The sequence below is a fragment of the Saimiri boliviensis genome, chromosome 6 (genome assembly GCF_048565385.1).
Source record: "Saimiri boliviensis isolate mSaiBol1 chromosome 6, mSaiBol1.pri, whole genome shotgun sequence".
Classification (NCBI taxonomy): Eukaryota; Metazoa; Chordata; class Mammalia; order Primates; family Cebidae; genus Saimiri; species Saimiri boliviensis.
In genome coordinates, this window is record NC_133454.1 from 20,470,650 (window position 1) to 20,493,046 (window position 22,397).

At 37.3% G+C, this 22,397-nt stretch overlaps 1 protein-coding gene across 3 annotated transcripts in view; it reads left to right on the plus strand.

Moving 5' to 3' along the window:
- Positions 1–22,397, plus strand: part of TENM4 (teneurin transmembrane protein 4) — a 3,045,593-nt gene that overhangs the window by 783,982 nt on the left and 2,239,214 nt on the right. For all 3 annotated transcript variants that reach the window (XM_074400388.1, XM_074400391.1, XM_074400392.1), the window contains exon 4: positions 5,243–5,332. The gene's annotated coding sequence lies outside the window, so the exon portion shown is untranslated. The remainder of the gene's footprint in view (positions 1–5,242; positions 5,333–22,397) is intronic.

Consider the following 22,397-nt stretch of genomic DNA (forward strand, 5'->3'; position numbering starts at 1 on the left):
AATAGTAATGGTCTGATGGTATGCATAGCACCAGCTGAAGTTGTTTTCTTCTTTTTTTTAAATTTGGACATATTATTCATATTGTGGGCAACAATTTCTTTTGTTTCCTTCTCTTTTATTATTATTACTAAGCAGCCATAGCTTACGAAGATGTAAGAAAAACTCAAACATGACTGAATTTGAATGATTCACTTAATAACTATGTTTTGTAGGCCTACTATATGTCAAGCACAGGACTAGGAACAAAGGATTTTAAAAGATATGTATTTGTTCTTTTGTATCCAAAAGTAGACTTATGAAGCTTGTGTCAAGCTTAAGCTTTGGGGTTCTTTCTATGAAGAGGCCCACTCCAAGTGCTAGACGTAGGCATGCATTCATATGGTCATATGTTTTGTAGGATTTGCAAATTAACGTATTTTAAATGTAATTGATCTGAACTTGTGTCCCTCTATACTCCAGCTTTTTTCCTGCCACATATATTTTTTCCAAGAAGAGTGGCATTGGCATTCCCAGGAGAATTTTAGAGATCCAAAGGAAAACTGGAGTTCCAGAAATAGATAGATACATACATGCATATACAGAAATTTAGTTCATACCTACAAAGATATGATTTGGACTTAGTAGGATAAATGTATGTGGTTCACAGTGACTTCTGTGAATGTTAACTCAAGACCAGCATGTTTGTTTGTTTTGCATTGCTATAAAGAAATAAATGACGCTGGGTAATTTGTAAAGAAAAGAGGTATATTTGGCTCAGAGTCCTGCAGACTATGCAAGAGAACAGTGCCAGCATCTGCTTCTGGTAAGGGCCTCAGGAGGCTTACAATCATGGCGGAAGGCAAAAAGGGAGCAGACGGGGAAAGAAAAAGAGAAGGTGCCAGCTTGTGTTAAACAACCCACTCCCATGTACACTTATAGAGCAAGAACTCACTCCTTACTGCAAGGACAGCACAAGCCATTCATGAGGGACCCAGCCCAGTTGCACAAACACCTCTCACTAGGCTCACATCCAACACTGAAGGTACACATTTCAACATGAGATTTGGAGGGGACGCATTTAAACCACATCAACTAGCTACCTCAGCGTAGACATACTGTCTAGAAATCCTCCTGTCTAGTGTGTATACTTGCAAGGCTCCATGATCAAGAGATGCAAGTGCATAAACTGTCATACAATATAAACATTACGCAATATAAATATATAAACATTTATACAATATAAAAATATAAACATGTCTGTTGGTGTTGGACAACGGGAGGATATAGATGATGGAAAAAAACATTACGTTTGAAATGGTCAGGCCCAGAAGTTTGTCTCTGTAAGAGTGTATAAAGGCATTTAAGTAGTCTGTAAGTGGGAATATTTTTATTTGTCAAGTTTTAAAGTTTCTAATTTGATGTGATTTCTTTTCTCCTTCTAAATAAATACTCACACATTAATGTAAATTTATATTTGTAATTTTGAATTATTTTCATGAAAGAAATCTATACCCACAATTTGTACGTTCTTGAGACTCCACAAAACTAGAATCTACCTCTGTTTACATATTAACAGTTCAGTGAGAGAGACAGGCTAGCAAACATACAATTAAGACACAAAATTATTAAGGCTAAAAGAAGAGAACCTCAAGTACTATAGGACTACACAGACCAGGAAAATAATTCTTACTTGGGAGAGGAGAACAGGTTTCTTGGAGGGAGTGGTGTCAAACTGAGATGTTGTGGGTGAGAATGAGTTGGCCAAGCTAAACTATATAGGTCTCTGTGCATCTCTAATTTCTGTACCTGTATTGGGATTAGGGGAGAGGGGAATAAATTTGCAAGAGGTTTTTTGATTAAGATTTTACTTTAGATGTGGGGCTGGGCATGGTGGCTCACGCCTGAAATCCTAGCACTTTGGGAGGCTAAGGCTAGCAGATCACTTGAGGACCGGAGTTCAAGACCAGCCTGGCCAACATGGCAAAACCTCATTGCTACTAAAAATACAAAAATCAGCCAGGCGTGGTGGCGGGCGCCTATAATCCAGCTACTGGGAGACTGAGGCATGAGAATCGCTTGAACCCAGAAGGCGGAGGTTGCAGTGAGCTGAGATCCTGTCATTGCACTTCAGCCTGGGCAAGAGAGCCCAATTCTGTCTCATAAAACAAAGTATATGAATGAGATGGGGTGACATATGGTCAGATTTGCGTACATTTTACAAAGTGATTCCTGAGAAGCATTATTGTGGAATGCCAAGACTTCAGTAATAGAAAACACATTGTTTTATGTGTCTTCTATAGCTGTTTCCTTCCCTCTAAGGCAGTGGTGCTTAATTCTCTAAAGGTAGTTTTCAAGGGGCAGTTTCAGAATACAGGGGTACTTAGTGAAGGTCCCTCACTGTAGTGAATGGTGTCTGGGGTTCCACTCTAAGTACCAACACAACCTAGACCACTCGTAGTTCTTTCTCCATCCAGCCATTAATAACTTAATCAATGTTCGTTTAATCAATTTACGCTTAATCAAGAGTTTGAAATCCAGACTGATGTGTACATTTACTACTATTTTATTTTCTCTCTGGGTTGGAAAAATCAAATCCATCTTCTAAGCCTCGGTTTTCTTCTATTTAAAATGTAGATAAGAAGTTCTCCCTTGGAGGGTAGTTTGAGAATAAAAGCATCTATTAAAAAGATTTGGTACAACAAAGTGTCCAGAATTTAGTAGGTGTTCAAATCTGGCATAGTGGCATGCATCTGTAGTCCCAGCTACTCTAGAGGCCAAAGTGAGAGGATTGCTTGAGCCCTGGAGTTCAAGGATATAGTAGACTATGATTGTGCTTGTGAATCGCCACTGCACTTTATCCTGAGCAACACAGCAGGACTCAATCTGGAAAAGAAAAAGAGAGAGAAACAAAGAGAGAAGGAAGGAAGGGAGGGAAGGAGGGAGGGAGGGAGGGACGGAGGGAAGGTAGGAAGGAAGGAAGGAAGGTGTTTAGTAAGTTTGAAATCATTATACACTCAAAAACTTCTACCATTTTCTAATGAGGGACTGTCTATGTCTGCTGTCAGATATTCTTGATGATGTAGTCTTTGGAGAATGACTCTCTGAGGATTTTTCCCTCTAAATGTAGAATGTTTCTGAATGAATTCACTTAATAAAAAACTGAATAATACCGGGAATTCCATTAGCAGAGTAATTTTACAGGTCATTGAAATCTTATTTTATATCCCTTCTGAGATACTTCAATATTTACTTAATATTCAGAGATGAATGGCTCCTTTTAAAAGATATCAGAATCATAACTTCCTCAAGATACTATTCAAGCGTATCATGATCCTGGATGAAGTTTTGAGAAATTAATTACAAACAAATATATGTATCACCCTGTTCTTCATATTGACATCTCATGGACAAAAGTGACTTTCCAGAATGCCCAATTTTAATTTATTTTTTATGACACAACAATAGTAGGCAATGTTTTTGGGATATGGAGCCATGGATGTGATTTGGGACAGCATCTGTCTAACCTACTCCTGTTTCTTCTAAGAATTTTGCTATAAACATTACTCCTTCAGAAACAAATTCCCTTACCTTAGAATCAAATCTCTCTCTTTTCTTTTAGAGACAGGGTCAGGCTCTAATGCTGAGGTTAGTGTGCTGTGGTGCTATCCTAACTCACTGTAACCTTAAACTCCTGGGTTCAACTGATCCTCCCACTTCAGTTTTTAGCATAGCTGGGGCTACCAGAGTGTGCTACCACGCCTGGTTATTATTATTTTTAAGGATAGGATCTCATAATGTTTTCCCATACTAGTCTCAAATTCCTGGCCTCAAGAGACCCTCCTGTCTCTGCCCCCCAAAGCCCCAGGATTCTAGGCATATATCGTCACCTCCAGCCAGGGTCAACTCCCTTTTTATATTGCCTTAGTTCTTGTGTCTTCTCTAACATTGTTTTTTATGCTGTGTTACCTATATGGGTCTGTTTCTCTAATGTATAAGCTTTGAGTGTACAGGTACTAAATCTGATCTTTTAAACATTATATGCCCTTCATTTCTGGCAGTTCCTGGCACATAACAGATGTTCAATATATATATTTATCAATGACTCAGTGAGTATTGTGTAAATGAACAAATCAAAGACCACAACCAGAAACAATTGTCATCAGCCTTTTAGGATCCATTCAGAAATAGGAAGCTCTTCAAATATTTAAGCTAAGGCAAAAGGAAATGTTGGGGGAGACTTCAATAAAGGAAATTAAGGGAGAAAAGAACAGAAAAACAATACTGATTTTTTAAAGGCTTGTGCTATCTTAAAAACAAAAATAATGCCATGCACAACTTAGTTTGCTCATAAAATTTTAGCATTTTTGGTCACTAAATTGAAAAAAATATAGAAACAAGTAAATATTTGTAAATTGAATTTTCTTCAAGATATTTTTCAATTTTGATAGAAAGTCAGTCCCAAGCTGCTGATCTTTAAAAATAGCAACACTCTTATCATTTAGTGGGTGATGAGATGCAGGAGAAAACTTGAGATTAGGAAAGAAATCATCCATGGCACAATAAAAAAAAGATAACATTTTTAGGGCAACTGGCTTGGTAGCCTTTAGTGACAGACACAGAGAGAGGAAAGGGAACCAGAGGAAGCGAATTTACATTGACTGAGCATTTTTTCTCGAGCTAGCCCCTGAGATAGGCACTTTGAATGGATTAATTCATTTAATTTCCATACAATAACTTGGGATTGAAATTCCTATTCCCAATTTTCAAATGAAAATACTATAATACTGGAAGGCAATTAATTTTTTACAGGACTCGTCCTAGTTAAGAAAAGAGAAAGTGGAATTATAACAGACTTTTTTCCCAGCCCAGTGCCCATGGTGATGGCCTCATCATGGCTTGGACAACAAAAGGTCTCATTTTTAAAACAGAATTTCAGCAGCAGTCACATATCCTGGAATCTTTTTCATCCTATGAAAAAAGGCAAGGCCTTCAAAGGCAAATAGTATCTTATCATCTCTATTGTCTTAGGATCTGGACCAGTACTGTCCAATAAAATGACCCGCATATATAAATTCCATTTTAAAATTAGCTGTGTCTAAAAAAATAAAAAGAAACAGGTACAATTAATGTTAAAAACAGTTTGTTTAACCCCCAAATATATCCCCAACATTATCATTTCAACATGTAAACTGTGTAACAACATTGAAATACATTCTATTTCATTCTAAATTTTGAAACTCTGATGTTTATTTTATGCTTGCAGCACATCCAGACCAGACACATTTCGGGTCTCAGTAGCCACAGGGATGCTAGTTGCTACCTTTTTGGACAGCACAGTTGTGAAGAGTTCCAGGTAAGACTACTAATAAACCATCTCAGCCAGGAAAACATGAGGCCTTCTTTATTATAAATATCAACATTGCCGTTTATTCCATACAACTGACTTCTCCCTGACGCAGTGCTGCATGGAGATCAATAACCTAGGTTTTAAGAATCCGATTTCCATAAAACTCTGCTCCACCACTTACTGAGTGAGGCATTGAACAAGTTACTTAACATGTCTGAGCCTCAATTTTCTCGTTTGTAAAATGGACAGAATTATGCTTAGCATGCATGGTGGTGATGAGTTCTGTATGAATCCCCTGGCATATGGCAGTTGCTTCATAAGTAGATGTTCTTCAAATTAAAACTGAATCTCATTTTCTTGTGTGTGGACTTTCATAGAGATAGAGTGTAGTATTCTTGACACGGAACCCTTACATAGTTTACTATTTCATGCAGTGGCCCGACGCCTTCCTGATAGAGGGCACTTCAGGATACGATGCCATCCTGCTCCTCACAGTTTCTCTTCTGATGGCCTCCTATGCTCTGTGGCTACAGTGCATCCATTTCCATAAATGTTTCATGCTTTCTCACACCTCAGCGCCCTACCAATCAGAGTGAAACTGAGTTGTTCAGTCACTCACTCTCCCTGGTTTGATAAAAATTATTATGGGACTCACACATGTCACTGTACTTATTATGTTTTTAAAAACATTGGAGTTCCTGCAGAATAAACTCTAGAGGCTAATTAGAATAATGTATAACCTTTTAAAAATCTCAATAGTCTACTTACAGATGAATTTGCACTCTGCAGCATTGAGCTCTTAAAAACAAAACAAAACAAAACAAAAACCAGCTCATGAGCTCATACACAATCAACTAGAACAAAAGGAAACTATAGCCCTTCTACCCACCATTTTATTCTTCCCTGGGGAAAGAGATTTTTTACCGCTCCCCACATAGTTTTTCTTGGTTTCTCATGGTCCTAGGCTAAATGCATGAGTCTTCTTGCTTTAATTCTAGAAATGCTGCAGGACTGTGGGTGGTGCTTGGGTTTCTTCCTGCTGTGGTATATACAATGCCTACTGCAGTAGCAGCTTTGTGGTTAAAGCTCAGGACTCACAGTGACTCTCTATACTTCCAGGCCTCTGAGAAGGGACAGCTTCCTACCGCTTGTTTCCTCAAAGCCTGTTATCTTAGAATCAGGGTGTTTATCCTGAAAGAGCTATCTCCTATTTAAAACCCAGTCAGAGATGGGATGGAAAATTTTGAGCAGGATTGCTTTAGAAGATTTTCTTTCTTTAAAAGACATGCTAAGGAAATCAGAAAATTGTTCTCAATGGGTAATATTGATGGATGTAAGTTTGCTGTTTTATTTGTTGTTGCTTTTGAGCAACAACAAAGCAATATTTGCGTTCTGGTTTTGATTTCCCAAAGAGAAGACCAAATCTAGAGCAAGATTATCCCCCACATTGACTGACTTCTACTCTCAGAATTTAGTCAATAAGTAACTAAAGTTTAAGAAATGTTTACTAAAATGTTCATCATAAGCTGAATTATAAATGTTAATCAAAGTGGTAAAACGTGGTATTCATATATGTTATAAACTAGATCACTAACAAACTTGTGTTTGTGTTTACGCAATTTCTGTGCTAGTCTACTATTTAAAAAGTTTGGCAGAAACCAAGGGAAACAGAAGCATCAATAATTCTGTGTATGGTAATTTCAAATTTATAAAATAATTTACAGTTGTTTTAAATTCTTAATGTTATATTGTGAATATCACTGCTTTAAAATCTCTGTCGTTTGCCTATGAGAAAGCTGAAGTCTTGAGAATGTAAGTGCTTTTCATGGGAGAACACAAAGTTTGTGGTTGATCAATGAATGCCACTTCAGCTTGTCTAACACATCTGCAGGTAAAAATGTTTAATTACTAATCATCAATTGATATGGCTAAGTACCATTTTGTAGATACTCACAAGACTTTCTTTAAAAATAGAATGTTTTTGTCCTTTGGCTAGTGAAAATGCACTAATTTATAAAGGCAAGGACATTTTTGAGGCTACAAGTATGAACTTTATTTCTCGAAGAGATGGTATTTGTTGTAAGCATTATTTGGCATCGGTCCCTGATTCTCTAATCATGGTGCTACCGATTACTAGCTGTGTTTGACCTTGGAAAATGTCCTGCATTTCTCTGATTCTCACTGTCCTCTGAAAAAAAATCAATTCTTTATTCCCTAACTACTTCTTGATAGTGTTATGAAGAACATATGCATATGGTATGCAAACGTTTTTTGAAAATACTTAGATAATATACAAAAGGTGAGGTGTCCTCACCACTCCTTTGACTAATGAGCTCTGTTAACTCAGTGTGGCCTGGTCAGATGAATGTGGACCTTAGAAGTAGGTTATCATGGTTTAGACTCCTGGCATTGACATTTGCTAGGTTCCTGACCTAGATAAAGTACTTACGTTTTTGAGCCTCACTTTCTTCATCTGTGAAATAGATGAAGACCTCACAGCACCATTGGGAGAATAATGTCTGTGAGAAATATGCTTCAATGCCTTAAGGGTGATTAACATAGCAACTAAAACAGACTCTTAAGTTAATTTAAGGTCCTATGGCACATGACACTATTGTTGTTTTTTCTACTTTTTCACACAAAAGCAAGGTAAATTCTATCTTTGATTTACAATAACCAAGCTAAAGAGCTTTTAGTGTATTTCTCACCTCATGAGGTAGATAAATTATCTTTTGTCCTCTTAGTTGTCACCTTGACATTTCTTTCTTTCTCAAATCATTGCTCGTTAGCCTGTAGTAACAGCATATGAGAGAACAATATAACACTTGTCACTGTTGGAAGTGGGGATTGTAAAATTAAAAGGAATGTAATCAAAGATTCAAACTGTTGTTTTGTGTGAACACCTTAGGTGGCTGCAATAGGTACAGGTAGATAAATAGATCGTCAAGTGGAATATAAGTGAATAAACAAACCACCACCAACAACAAAAACAGCAGCAGCAAACAGTTCCTGCATTATGCTGTAGAGTGAGCTCAGATTTCCCTCACTGAATATTTGACTTAGGCATCATCGGAATTAATTTACTTTACTCCAGAGAGGCTCAAAGGGGCTGAGTTGCATTATTTACATGTCAGTTACCCTCATTTGCTTTTTAAAATTAAAAATGATCCTCATCCCTGGAGGAATCTAAGTGGTAAGTGACTTAGGGCCTCAGAAAAGTCACTACTCTCTATAAGCCCGCATTAAAGTAACTTCACCATTTCCCAGCCCCTGTAGATATGAAATATGGCAGCAATGTAGTGAAAATACTTTAGCTAATGCACAATAAGAGAAACACCTCTGTGATGGGAAAAGAAGTGATAGTTTGGTGCTTCTCAAAGGGGGCACTACTGACATTTGGGTGGAAAGTTTTTTGGGGGTAGGACAGTCCTTCATTTGTAGGACATACCAGCACAATGAAGGATGTTTAGCGTTCGTGGCCACCATCACTAGATTTTAATACTATTTTCTATCCCTTTAGGTAACCAAAAAACAAACCCCTCATTGTCAAATGTCGTCTAGGGAGTGTTACTTCCCTTGTTTGAGAACCACTGAGAAAAGGCAAAGAAAGGCTTATTCTGGACACGGAGAGCCAGCTTTTGGAATCAGAGGGATTTGCATTTGATTCTTGGCCATATGAATGTATTTGCTCCATAATCTTAAGTACTTAGTCTCCCTGAGCCTCAGTTCTAGGCTCAAAGAGGTTTAGTTTAGGTGGTTTAGTTTTATCTTATCTGAGCCTGCAAAATGGGGGTAATAATGCTTCTCAAAGGCCTTCTCAGAGGCTTCATAAGTTAATATCAGTAAGGTCCTTATCCCTATGCTTTGTATTGAAGAAATGCTTGATAAAAGGGTAAGTAGTACAGTGATTTGTGATATTAGTAGTGGTCCTGGAAGAAACGATGCTGGTGGTAGCTGTGGTACAGGTGAGAGAAGCAGTGGGTAAAGCGTTTGAGATGTTCCCTATGGTGTGATGCTACCTGAATTTGAATTCCAGGGCCACTAGTTTTGTAGCTGTGTCTTTGGGCCAAATTGTTTTTTTTTTTTTTTTTTTTTTTTTTTTTGAGACAGAGTTTCGCTCTTGTTACCCAGGCTGGAGTGCAATGGCGCGATCTCGGCTCACCGCAACCTCCGCCTCCTGGATTCAGGCAATTCTCCTGCCTCAGCCTCCTGAGTAGCTGGGATTACAGGCACGCACCACCATGCCCAGCTAATTTTTGTATTTTTAGTAGAGACGGGGTTTCACTATGTTGACCGGGATGGTCTTGATCTCTTGACCTCGTGATCCACCCGCCTCGGCCTCCCAAAGTGCTGGGATTACAGGCTTGAGCCACCGCGCCCGGCCTGGGCCAAATTGTTAATATGCTCTATGATTTAGTGTTCTTATGCAAAATGGAGAACGTAATAGTGCATATCTCAATTGTTTGTTGTAAAAAATGAATAAGTATAAATCCTACAAAGTGAATCAGTTTTAGAGATGCCTGAAAATTGACTGGGCACAAAAGGAGAGGAATGAGTCATTTGACTTTCTGTTTCTCAAATCGTGAGCCGCGTTAGCTTCAGTTATACTTTCTATTCTGCTGGCTACACAGGAAAACAGTTAACTAGTCAATTTCTAAGGGGAGATACGAAGATGCTCTTGTTTTCTCTGGGAATTGGATCTGGCTCAGACTGTCTTCACTTGGAGGATAAGTTAGTAGTTAAGATACACTCTAGGTTCTAGCCAAAGTAATTAGTTCTCAGAATACCAAATAGCTATGATTATAATAAGAACTTCTCTAAACTGTGGTCCAACCACATGAAGACTATGGAGAAGGTATGTATGAAATTCTAAAGGGAAGGAACGAAGCTGTTAATTGTTCACCTTTAACATACTTACAGATACTTATTTTTATCTATAAATGAATAATCAAGATGTTTGTAATATTAACCACCTCAGGTATTATAAAAGTATGTAAATCATGTTAATGAATGGTAATTATTTGCTAATTTGGCCACCTGATCATAAAGAGTTATATGTCGTATTTTGATTTTCTATCTAATCCTCAAACTTTATGATTCAATCTGAATTTAAAAGTACAACTGGGAGTTGACTTTTCAAATGAGCATTTAGATTATCTGATTATTTCAAATTGAATTTGCAACACTTACTCATAAATGTTTTGTTGATGATCACCATATTATGTTGCTTTGCAGAAAATATAATCATTAACAGATAGAGATGTAGTGCCCTAGAAGGCAGAGAATTTTCTTTAACATCAAGTCAGTATTTTCTCTCGCAGGAGTAATCTTTGTGAAAATGACAGGATAGTTCTAAAGTCAATTGTGGTATTAATGGTGGAAGAAATGGTGCTGGTGGTAGCTGTGGTACAGGTCAGAGAAGCAGTGAGTAAAGTGATTAAGATGTTACCTATGGTGTGATACTGCTTGAATTTGAATTCCAATTCCACTAGTTTCCTAGCTATGGCCAATTTTTCATACTCTCTATGATTTGGTTTCTTACGTAAAACGTCTTCAGATTTCATTCATTCCTCTTCAGATTCCATTCAACATTTGTTTATTGAGTGATAACTAATCTAGGCTATGTACTAGAGCTATACAAACAGATGAAATTGTTTATATTTGGCCAGGTGCAGTGGCTCACACCTGTAATCCCAACACTTTCTGGGAGGCCAAGGCGGGTGGATCACCTGCAGTCAGGAGTTTATGACCAGCTTGTCCAACATGGTGAAACCCAGTCTCTACTAAATAAAAAATTAGCTGGGTGTGGTGGGGCACATCTGTAATCCCACCTACTTGGGAGGCAGAGGTTGCAGTGGGCCAAGATCACACCATTGCACTCTAACCTGGGAAACAAGAGCAAAACTCCATCTCCAAACACAAAATTGTTTGTATTCACAGACTGGTTTGAGTGAATTCTATATTTGATAACTGTACCACACTGGGATAAGTGTACTGGGGAACAGAAACAGTTGCAGGCACAAGACATAGAAAAAGTAGAGAAAGTAATGTCTTGGCGTAAGTCCTGTAATAACACTCATAAATAACTCAGAAATATTAGGAAATTCCAGAACTAAGATTGATCTTTCTAGCCTTACTTCCTCTTACTTTTGGTATTCATACTGTGAATGTTGTTTCATAAGGGTGTGAGTAAACATAGACTTTCCAGTTAAACAGGCAGTGGTCCAATTCTACCTGCCCATATACTAGTTGTGTGGCCTTGTGCGACTTACTGTACTTTTCTTAGGTATTGTTTTCTTATTTGTAAAACAGAGAAGATAAAATACTATGTAGGATTATTGTGAAGATTAAATGCAGTGACTCTTAGAAAGAGGAATGATAATAAAAAGTCAGTGATGAAAAAAAATCAATGACCAAAAAAATTATTGGTTTTATTTAGTTTATGACCCGTAATTTTTCTGCTTTGTAGTTTATCATGAATACACTGTATTTTTTCTACTTTTATTGTTCATTATATTTTGCTAATTTGAAATACACATACTTTCTGATTTCTACTCATTGAAATTCAAGCTCTTAAAATGTTACCTTTTAAGGGCATTAATGTGATACAGTCACTTGTGACTATATTACTTTTTTTTTTTCCTCTTCAATACTATATCTATTGAGGACAAGGGTGCATCTTATTAGCATAGTTCCTCAATACAAATTAGTTGAAAAATAAATCCTCAATATTAATTTGTTGGAATAAATTTAGTCATAGAGAGTCACTGAGTTTTATTCTTTCAAATTTTGTATAGTTGCTTCATACTTAGTGCTGAGGATAGGTTCTTGGAAACTGAGGCTTTAAGTGAAATGACATATGAGGAAATCAACTTTACCCTAGGCTATATAAAATTGATATAAATAAGACTTAAGTTCCTAAGGCATATTTCTGGTCAAAAACATCACTGAACTTCTAAATAAAGACCCAAAATACCACTAATATGAAACATTGTTATAAGTGTGAGCTATACAAACATTTAAGGAAGAGTAATACAACTAAATAATTATTCACCCAATTTTTATCAGTGACTGATGGTAGTTGTAGTGGTGGTGGGTTATATCAAGGAATAAATGTTGCACAATGATTTTTTTTTTTTTTTCTGAGACGGAGTCTTGTTCCGTTGCTTAGGCTGAAATGCAGTGCTGTGATCTTGGCTCACAGCAACCTCTGACTCCTGGATCCAAGCAACTCTCCTGCCTCAGGATCCCAAGTAGCTTGGATTACAGGCATCTGCCACCATGCCTGGCTCATTTTTGTATTTTTAGTAGACACGAGGTTTCACCGTGTCAGCCAGGCAGGTCTCAAATTCTTGACCTCAGGTCATCAGCTCACCTTGGCCTCCCACAGTGCTGGAATTAGAGGCATGAGCCACTTTGCCTGACCACACAATAAAAATTTTAAGGAGCACCTCCTATAACCACGTGGTTTAAAGTCAATCACAAATACGGAGAGCTCCTTGAGTGCTTTTGCAGCACACTGTTTATTGTGATGCATTTGTGTAATTAGAGCATACTTCCAATAGTTTTATTTTATAATATTTTAAATTTATTCAGTCATTAATTTCCCACTCTGCTTATTGTAGCGCAGGGGCATGAGTGGCTAGTGTCTATCCTGGTACCTAAGGGGACAAGGCAGGAATGAGCCCTGGACAGGACACTGTTCCATTACAAGGCCACTCACAACACACCTGTGCACTCGGACTGGGACAATTGAGACACACTGTTTCACCTAACAGGCACATCTTCGGCATGCGCAGGAAAACTGAGTACCCAGAGAAAACCTGTGCAGACATGAAGGAAACATGCAAATTCCACACAGACAGTGGCTCTGGCTGTGAATCTGTATATTTTTTTTTTTCCTTCATCAATGTTATAACAAAAGACATTGAATGAAAAGATATTATTTAAGGACTGGCATTTTCATGCATTATGCACTGATAACCCCCAACTATTTTCCTGTAACAACTTCAAACTCTGTCAGTTTAGTAAGGACTTCAATCTACCGAACAATGGTTTTCCCTACAAGCTAGCAATTCAGTGTTGTTTACATTGACACTTCTCATAAGGTAATGTCCATTTGTGAATTTTTTTGAATATTTTATTCACTTTGCTTTTATTATTTTATACAAATAGGTATAAAGGGGGAAAATGAAATTGCAAAGACCGAGGAGAAGGAAGAGAAGAGGTTTCATAAATTCAATAAAATTAAGGAAAGTTGAAGATCATTAAGTTTGCCTCATCTTTAACCTCTAAGTAGGTCCTAACTGGCCTTAAGCCCAATAAACTATGTGTTCAGTTATGAAGGAAAATAATAAAACTAAAATGAAAAATGTTAGAAAGATACCTTTTAACACATGCCTAAAAGATGAACTGTCATTAGGGATGTCGTAATAGGTTTCAGAGAACTAGGAATGGAACATCTAGTAGAGTCTGTACATCTTTTGTTTGGCTTGTGAATATTATAATGTGAAAGTTGGAAATTGTCTAATGTTTCAGTCCTTTATATAAAACAATATATTGAATTGATACAAATATTACATTGCCAGTATTTAAAGGTAGAGAGATTACCTTGCATCCAAAAATTTTTCTTCCCCAAGCAAATGTTATTCTCATGTTGTGTCACCTTTGCTGATATCATAAAATTTGTAGTGTTAGTGAAATACTTAAATAAACTACTTTTCTCTCTTCCAAATATATATCAGATACAGTTAGAAAATAAATAAGACCAAGAAACTTTTGATATAATAGTCATTAAATTGAAGTTTTTAATATATACTCATTAAGCCTCTTGAATTTTATATTAATATTTTATATTAAAATTTTTAATATAATTTTATCATTGAATTTGTATCTTTGTATTTTTGCAACACATTTTTTATTAATATGCTCTTCTTAATAAATGGTTTTAGACTATCATGGGAGAAAAGTTACGTTTCTTTCATAGATTTTGTCATTCAAAAGCATACATTATGTAAATTTGTACAATGCAATGTAGCTGTTTTATGGTGGAGTAGTGCTTTACATACTTCAGTGTGAATATGGATCACCTGGGAGTCTTGTGTCAGTGCAGATTCTAATTCAGTAGGTCCGAGGTGGAGCCTAAGATCCTGCATTTCTAATCCGTTCTCAGGTGGTGATGCTCCTGACCCTCAACTGTACTTCAACAGCAATCGAATAAAGTGCTGATTTTACAGTAAAGAAATTCTGAATTCAAACAAGCTCTATTAACTAGCTATAAAAACTAGGCTAAGTCACATCCATCCACTTTTCTCCATCTCTGCTTGCTATGATCTTCACTCAAGCCGCCATTATTTCTCAGCTTTTGAATAAGTTAATTGTTTTCTCTACATCTGACTCTGCCTCTCTCCAGTCCACTCTCCAAACCACAACAAAAATGGTCATTTTGAAAAATGCTGATAGTATTCTATCTTCTACGTATATTCCCCTTAACATCTTTTAGTTTCTGTCCTCACAGAGAAAGTATCAAATTATTAAGACCTATAAATCTACAGAGGTGCTCTTGCCTTTCCCTCTCACCTTGTCCACCTCTACAAGCCCGTTATTCATTAGGCTCCACCCCTGTTGGGATTTTCCTTTGTTGGCCTAAATGTGATTTTGTGGCCATGAGAAATGTATAACCCAGAAACTGGTGAGAAATGAAGATTCTCAGGTCCTACCCCAGAAACTCGCTCTCATTGGACAGTGGCTCTTCCATAAAGAGAGAGACTATCCGTTGTGTTTTTCTGATTCTCCAGCATTCAAAACAGTGCTGGCACAGGGTAGGTTCTTAATTCAAATGTTTGTATGAATGAGAGAACAGACAATTATAACCTCTGTATTATTCATTTCCTTATCTGTAAAATGGACAAAATATTATCTCCCAGTAAGATTACTTCGGATTTATTAGCATATATGAAAGTAGAGAGCAGAATGCTTAAAGATATCCCATTTAAAAATATTTTTACACAGTTCTTTTTTCCTAGACTACCTGCTTTTACTAAAACAAACAATTACTCTTCACAGCTTTGTTTGTTAATTTTGTCACTCAGACATGAAATATTGGAGCTTTGCTAACACTATTACTTCTTGAAATATTTCTCCCTAAATCTGGAACTGTAGCTGGTACACCTTCTAATCCATAAAACCTTTCCTGATTCATCTGACAGTTATCCTCTAGCTCCTGGTGTAACATACACTTTCCTCTTTTTAAAGTACTTAGAACATTTTAAAATAATAAATGCTTATCTTAGTATGAAATATTTATTATAGAAAATACCAAAAATTACTGATGAGTTAAACAAAGACCTTAGTTAACCTCTGAAGCTCTTCCAAATCCTTTAAATTGCAAACATTGCTGTAGTTTGGATAAGTGTATCTGGCAGCTATAAATTATGTAGGTAAGAATGTTGGATCATATTAATCAGCTGATATTGTGTCCTATTAACATGAATTCTCCTAACATTTTATAATACAGTATATTTAATTAAATGCATTCTGCAAGTATTTTTTGTTTTAAAGAAATAAGACAACAAAAGTGATTTAGATATAAAATTACATTGCAGTTAGGTAACACAGTGAGGCCTCGGTTCTGGAAGAACATTTGATCTGCAGTAGATTTCCTGTGTATTCTCTGAGCCACTTTCAGCTCTGCTCCCTAGGGAACTTTGAGATGCACACAGCTACTTCCTTTTGCTGTTGTAAAACCAATTAAATTAATTTGTTGGAAATATCATTGTCTACCACTTACACTGCACTAGATTAGATTCTCTCTGAATCTTCTTGAGTTTCACTGTGCAATATGTATAGCACTTTGAATTTTAGTGGCAAGAACTGTAGTTTTCCTTGCTCGTATAAAAAAATGGATCGTGAGGGCCAGGTGCATTGGTTCAAGCCTGTAATCCCAGCACTTTGGGAAGCCCAGGTGGATGGATCATGAGGTCAAGAGATCACAACCATCCTGACCAACATGATAAAACTCTATGTCTACTAAAAATACTAAAATTAGCTGGGCTTGGTGGCATGCACCTGTAGTCCCAGGTACTCAGGAGGCTGAGGCAGAATCTTCTGAACCTGGGAGGAGGAGGTTGCAGAGTCAAGATTGTGCCACTGCATGCAGCCTGCCAACAGAGCAAGACTTCATCTCAAAAAAAAAAAAAAAAAAAAGATAGTGAGTACTCCTAAGAAACAGAGCTTTCTCAGCAGCCTGCAATTACTCTGGGAGTCTGTGGCATGTATTTCCTGTCACTTTAGTATCATTTAGGATAGGAAGAAATTGAAAGAATATACATATTCTTTTGGTGATGTGCACATTTCTGAATTTTAAGATTTTTTTTTTCTGTTTCCATCAGGAGACAAAATTTCTGTATAGAGATAAGGTACTACATAATGGGATAAATAAATAATTATAGTTAAATGGGTGAATCTCATTGTGTTTATTGTACTGTGTGGCATAATGCCAAATGCCTCAATTTACTAAATGAACATTGTATGAACACTATCCTAAAACAGCCTGTTGAAGAATACATAGGATACCTAGCAAATATATCCATGACACACCACATGCACACACACACACACACACACACACACACACACACACACACACACACTATACATATAAAAATGGCAATGTGAGTTATTTGGATATAAAATTGCAGTGCATATACAGAGGAGGTGAGGAAAATGTAAGAAGAGCAGTTGGGGTTGGGTTGGATCATTTCAAGTGATAATAAAATATTTATTTTGAGATAAATGCTCACAGGAGTATAAAGCTGAGAAGTAAGCACAGATCAAACATATTTAAGGGCCATCTAAAAATAATATGGAGTTTGGACACTTTTCTATAGGCAACAGAGCAGGCTTTTCACTTAGGTTACCGTCATTGAAGAGTTTTGCCATGATCAAAGTAGCACTTCATGCAGTTAAATGGGGACCTCTAAGCTTCACAGATTTTGCATGCTTGGGTTTCTGTTTTGTTTGTTTTCTCTAATGGACAAAGACAGAGGACCAGATTTTGCATTATCCTGGAAGGACTGTGGGATTGAGTCGTAGGAGAATGGAATTTGAGCACTGACCTTGTCATTATGTAGCTGCATGGGTTCAGCCATATCACCTGTCAGGACTTCAGCCTCCCTGTCTGCAAAATGGGAGGTAGAGGGCTTTTGGAACACGTAACGTTAAAGCATCTTAGAATGGTCACCGTTTATGATTTTTGTGACTGTCGTCGACAACTCTTGCCCTTTGTCTTTTAGAAGATAAGCCAGACTGATACTATCCCAGGGAATTTAAAACTCAAAGTATAGTTTAACAGGATTCTGAAATACACTTTCACTTAAAAACAAAGCACCAAGAAAAAATGAGCTGCTACTACAAGTTAAGTGACTTTGGAATTTGGAGAACATTGAATTTTTAAAGTTTTTTAATGCTATTTAAAATTAAACAAGTCAATGCCTGTTTAACATTTCTAATAGTGCTTTGTACAGACCAAGTGCCCAATTATAATTATATTCCTGATAGAGTTGTTAAATTATGAATAAGCTCAATTTAGTTTGTCAACTACATAACACAGTGCTTGGGAACATACTATATTCTCGAAACTGCTAGTTTCAAGTCACTTATAGGCCCTTCTAACTTGGGCTTATCAAAATTATTTGGCTATGCTTTTTGGATGCCTTCGTGTGGGACCCGATTCTTTTGTGTCCCACAATGGCTGGGCCTCAGTAGTGGGCAGATGAGTGAGTCTGAAGACTGCAGATCATGTTAAGCATAGTAGGGGGGAAGCGTAGAGGTTTGTGAGGGGAAGAGTTCTATAGAAGAAGACAGAAATTGCAAACTGTACTTGATACCTCAGTTTTTTTTGACACACATCTCTCTGGTCCATAAATGAGGACAGAGACAATAATTTTAAAGTACATAGGTGGAAGTGCTTCTTTTATTGATTTTCCATGTAGTATGCAGCGTTCTCGTCTGGTGCATAAGTAAATGTTATTGCAATGGCCAGAGGCTCTGTTACACATGGATAAAACCTCAACAGACAAAGGAAAAATGGAAACTTTTTTGGTGGAGAAAAAAAAATGCTTTAGGAAAAATAGGCCAGATGTGGTGGCTCACGTCTATAATCTCAGCTCTCTGGGAAGCATAGGGTGGTGATGGCTTGAGCCCAGGAGTTAAGAGACTAGCCCAGGCAATGTGGCGAAACCTAGTCTCTACAAAAAAATGCAACAATTAGCTGGATGTGGTGGCATGTTCCAGTAGTCCCAGCTACTTGGGAGGTTCAGGTGGAAGGATCAGTTGAGCTCCAGGGCTGAAGGCTGTGGTGAACAGTGATTATGCCACAGCATTCCAGCCTGGGTGATGGAGCAAGACCTCATCTCAAAAAAAAAAAAAAAAAAAAAAAAAGGAAAAATAAATTTCAACATCAGATAATAAAATTTTACTTTTTAGCCAATCTACATTGTCATTTAAAAATTTGGGAAATAATATGACCAAAAATATGCTGACCAGAATCTTTGATAAATTAGATCCATATTGTTGGCTTTGCTATCACTTGGGATAGAGTATGAATTCTGGCCCTCCTGTCACTCACTGACTCTACTATCTGAAGAAAACTGATTAATACCCCTGAATGTCACCTTCCCTATTTGTGAAATGGAGATACAAAACCCTACTTGCAGAGTCACGTTGAGGATTAAATGAGATAACAACTATGCCCTTGCCTAATGCCATACCTGTTGTTGAGTTGGCAATAAATCAATTTCAATCACTATAATGTTATAACCTCTCTTCCTTGGACAATTCCATTTCACTCTTCATTTCTTGATGTTTTCATGTCTAAAGTTAGCTTTTAGGTGAGAGTATTTTTTTTTCTTTTTTTTTGACACAGTTTTGCTCTTGTTGCCCAGGCTGGAGTGCAATGGTGCGATCTTGGCTCACTGCAACCTCCAACTGTCTCCACCTGTCAAGTGATTCTCCTTTCTCAGCCTCCCGAGTAGCTGGGATTATAGTTGCATGCCACCAAGCCCAGCTAATTTTTGTATTTTTTAGTAGTGACAGGGTTTCATCATATTGATCAGGCTGGTCTCAAACTCCTGACCTTAGGTGATCTGCCTGCCTTGGCTTCCCAAAATGCTGGGATTACAGGCGTGAGCCACTGCGCCCGGCCGAATATTTCTCAAATTCCACTCTTTATGTCTTCCTGTAACAGTATTCCAAGAGAAACTACCAGCGTTCTTACTTAGAAAAAAAAATGTGGAATTGTAGAAATTTCAGATACCCTACCAGTAAATGGAAAAGATCTGAGGACCAGTATGGCAGTGACAAGGAGCTTTTAATCTTATGTCATTGTAGCATTTGTATAAAACCCAAGCCACTCTCTCCTTCAGGAGATCCCGAGGCCAGAACAGAAGGTAAAGAATTCAAGACATACCAATTTATTTTTACAGAAAAATTAGGAACTACCTTGCAGATATTCCTATATGCTTGATATGGAAGTGGTAGATAATTCTAACATCTGTCAGTCACTTCTTGTTCTAAGCCCCCTGTTCACTACGGGGACCCTGACATGGGGAAAAGGTGCAGCGTCTGTAGTTTGAATTGTGATGCTTTTCCCTGGCCACATATTTTATTTTTTTTTACTTTGCTTTACTGCTGCCTGCAGGGACATTCCCAAATTGAATCAGGTCTCTCCTCTTTCACAATGGATACTGACATTTAACTTTATCTGAAATAATATTAATGGGTCTCATAAGCCATTAGTTTCCCAATTAGTTTATTTAAAATGCTCTCAGAGTACAAACCATGATGCTAATTGGCATCTACCAAGCAAGTCACCCTGTTTCGTAACATGGATAGGCTTGTTTATTGCAGTCACATTGACCAGACTTCTCCTGGTGGCCAATGCTTAAAATTTTATTCTTTACTTTCATAGCAAGCATATGAGTATTTTGATGGTATATACAAAGATCGTATGTCTTTTTCAGCTTTATTTCTGCTGTCATTGACACAGGATTCTTTTTTTTTTTTTTTTTTTTTTTTTGCTGGGATCTATCATTGGCCCTTGTGGTGGAATAGATTAATAAGACATGGAGTCTGTCTTCAGTTGAATCACAGTCTAGCTATGGAGAAAGGTAGGTTAAAAAAAACAAAAAACAAAAAAAAAAACAACAATAGATGGCCAGGCGCGGTGGCTCATGCCTGTAATCCCAGCACTTTGCTTTGGGAGGTCGACGCAGGCAGATCAAGAGGTCAGGAGTTTGAGAGTAGCCTGGCCAATATAGTGAAACCCCATCTCTATTAAAAATACGAAATAAAAAAAAAAATAGCTGGGCATGGTGGTGAGTGCCTGTAATCCAAACTACTCAGGAGTCTGAGGCACGAGAATTGCTTGAACCTGGGAGGCAGAGGTTGCAGTGAGCCGAGATAGCAGCGCTGCACTCCAGCCCAGGGGAGAGTGCCAGACTCCATCTGAAAAAAAATAGACATCTGAAAAACAAATACTATAATAAACACATTTAGCAAAATGCTAGCATTGAGTATAGTACTCAGAGCTTATATTAGTGTCTCAAAATAAGTATAACAAGCAAAACTGAACTCCTGAACAACACATAAATGGAGTAAGTCAGTTTCTCCTGTAAAGAGAAGGGATTATTACATTTAAAAGGTGATACTTGACATGTAGTTTGGAAAAGAAGTTTGGCATGTTCAAGATTGTTGAAGTTCGTGCTTCTTCATACTATTTAAGTAACTCTCTGGAATCATGGTTAGGGACATTGTGGCTCAAACCATGGCCCCTTGTGGGGAAGCAGATGAACTATTTTCCCTTTGAAATAATAACTTTATTCTTTCCCCTTTGCTTTCAACAAGACCAGAAGATAGCAGAAGAAAAATGTAGGCAAGAGATAAATTACAGAGAACTTTGCATGTCTGAGAAATTACACCTTTACTCTTATCTAGCCTGTTGCTTTTGTGTTAATTTTCTGTCCTAAGTTTGACTTTGTTATCAGCCATTCAAGCTACATTCCACTCTGACGAAAGATGTTGAGATCAAACAAAAAGAAAAAAGAAATAGGAGATTCTGCATTATAAATCTATGGTCTCTAGAGTAGGTAATCTTTATTGGAATGTCAGAGAAATAAAGCCAGGGTTGAATCGCAGGGACCTAAAAAGCTGTGCCTCCCTATTTCCCCCAGTAGTTCTATACCAACAATGTAGCTTTATATCAAAAATATAGAGGCAGCCTGCTATGGTATGACTGTTAATGTTCCCCTCAAATCCACATGTTGAAATTTTATCCCCAGTATGATACTATCAAGAGGTGTGGCTTTTGGGGAGGTGATTAAGTCATGAGGACAGAGCCCTTATGAATGCTTAGTGCCCTTAGAAAAGAGTCCCTTAGGGAGCTTGTTTGACCCTTCCACCACGTTGAGGACAGAAGCAGGTGCTTATCTATGAGGAATGGTCCCTTGCCAGATTCCAAATCTGCCTTTACCTTGCTCTTGGACTTCCCAGCTTTCAGAACTGGAAGAAATAAATTTCTGTTGTTCAGAAGCTACCCAGTCAATGCCATTTTTTATAGCAACTGGAACAGTCTACAACACAGCTTCTTTACATTTAACCCAAATCCTGTGTGAGTTCTTCTGTAAAACTAAAATATCAAAGAGAATTATGCTTATCAATAATTCAGATCTTGATGTAGATCATATAGGCATAATTTATAGGAAATATTACCAAATCTGTAGAAAAGATGTATAAATAAAAGAGAATTGAGTTAAAGCCAGACTGATATCTAAAACTGAAAGTTGAACTGTAGATGCCTGCAACCTGAAACAGAGGGAACAAATGAGTTTTTGGACAAAATCTTTCCTTAATAACTGAATTATGACACTTACTGTGTGAACTTAGGTGTCATGTAATCCAACCTGACCAATAAAATGGGGTCATACTGCCTTTGTTTTATTGCTCTTAGAGTTTTCTTTGTAATGACAACCCAGTGTCATATTTTCTATAAAAAACCTTGTAAAATCTAAAATGC